Source organism: Myotis davidii, unplaced genomic scaffold, assembly GCF_000327345.1.
Source record: "Myotis davidii unplaced genomic scaffold, ASM32734v1 scaffold570, whole genome shotgun sequence".
Lineage (NCBI taxonomy): Eukaryota > Metazoa > Chordata > Mammalia > Chiroptera > Vespertilionidae > Myotis > Myotis davidii.
This window is the reverse complement of record NW_006283631.1, coordinates 3,318,782-3,320,682: the sequence shown is the minus strand read 5'-3', so window position 1 is coordinate 3,320,682 and position 1,901 is coordinate 3,318,782. Positions and strand designations below refer to the sequence as shown.

At 41.1% G+C, this 1,901-nt stretch overlaps 1 protein-coding gene across 1 annotated transcript in view; it reads left to right on the top strand.

Annotated features, from left to right (window-relative positions):
• Window positions 1–1,901, top strand: part of RSRC1 (arginine/serine-rich coiled-coil 1) — a 351,732-nt gene that overhangs the window by 90,780 nt on the left and 259,051 nt on the right. The window lies entirely within an intron of this gene.

Genomic DNA, 1,901 nt, shown 5'->3' with positions numbered 1-1,901 from the left:
AAAGAAAAAGGAGTAAACCAAAATAGTTATCTCAAATTTTTACTGTGTTTTCTATTCCTATTTTTATTTACTTATGTAACAAATTGTAGCCACACAAAATAAACAGCACTATCAAAGCTTAGTATCTCAGTAAAGGAAAATTTGCATAATTCTTTAGAAAAGTTCTACATTCAATTTTACTTATAAATATGAATTTAAAATTTGAAGACTACTGAATGTTTTACTATTGGTTAGGTCTCTTTCAGTATAGAATGGGGACTTGGTCAATATTAAGGTGTATGTATACGTTAGAGTGTCTGTGCATACAGGACCTGGAATTTATTTTTTCTGGAATTGATATTATTGAAACAATTACTCTAGCTCTGTCCACTTGGAGGGTGAAATTCACTCATAACTGTTTATTAAATTAAAAGCTGTTAAAATGAAATAATAAGTTTGGGTTAGTAGATTAAATTACAGCTTTTTAGTTGTTTTACTCAAAACTGACATTGGGATCTCTTATTCTATGAAGTAAAACATCTAGGAATTTATCCCCTTTTGTCAGTCTTTCAACACCTTACATATATTCACTTTAATACTTCAATAAAAAGTGTTTATTTTTGATGTATCAATCAGATTTTAGTGTTAAGTTGAAGAGCTTTCCAGGATCTTGGATATGGTTTTTTGAGACCTTGATTCTATGAAGAATTAAGTTTATTAAAGGATATAAAACTCTTCTCTAATTCTTTTCTTTTCCCAGTTGTCTGTCTGTTTATATTTCATTTCCAGATTTACAGTGATATTATATAAACCTCCCTAGATTGTTGACTTTAAGTGTTTGTTGAAATAATAAATTTGTAGTGGATTTTGGAATAGGATAACATTATTATGTTACTTTCTTTCTCATGTTTACCCCACAATCATTATTGCAAACTAAGTAGTTGTGATCCTGAAAAATTCTAAGTTCTGTTCTTTTCTAATTTTAAATGTTATAGGAGAGGAGATAGTGTTAGATATCTGGCTGTGAGAATAGGGAAGCTGAGTTAGCCAGAGTTGGTAGAATGGAATGAGGATCAGAGAGTGTGTGGGGGAACTCTATTGATAAAGGGAGAAACTTGGGAGGATGATGATATCAAGAGAGGATATAGAATAGGTTTCTGAGACTGGAAAATGTGGACTAAAAGAATGAATGAATTATGTCAATGAAGGAACTGCCTTGCTTCTTGTTCCTTTTTTCCCTTTAGGTTTATACTTTAGACTAGAGGCTCGGTGCACAAAACTTTGTGCACTCAGGGGGAGGGGGTAGTCCCTCAGCCCGGCCTGTGCCCTCTCGCACTCTGGGACCCCTCGGGATGACCACCTGCTGGCGTAGGCCCGCTCCCTGGGGAATTGGGCCTAAGATGACAATCAGACATCCCTCTGGCACCCCTTGGGGGATGCCCACTTGCCAGCAGGGAGCAGACCTAAGCTGCAGTCGGACATCCTTAGCGCTGCTGAGGAGGCAGGAGAGGCTCCTCCCACCACCACTGTACTGGCAGCCATCAGCCTGGCCTGTGGCTGAACAGAGCTCCTCCCATGTGAGAGCGCCCTGACCACCAGGGGGCAGCTCCTGCATTGAGCATCTGCCCCCTGGTGGTTAGTGTGTGTCATAGTGACCAGTCATTCCCAGTCTTTCTGCTGTTAGGGTCAGTTTGCATATTACCCTTTTACTATATAGGATAGAGGCCTGGTGCACGGGTGAGGGCCAGCTGGTTTGCCCTGAATGGTGTCCTAGATCAGGGTAGGGATCCCGCTTTGGTGCCTGGCCAGCCTGGATGAGGGGATGATGGCTGTTTGCAGCCGGTCACACCCCCTTCAGGGTGGGGGTCCCCACTGGGGTGCCTGGCCAGTCTGGGTGAGGGGCTGAGGACCGTGTTCATGCA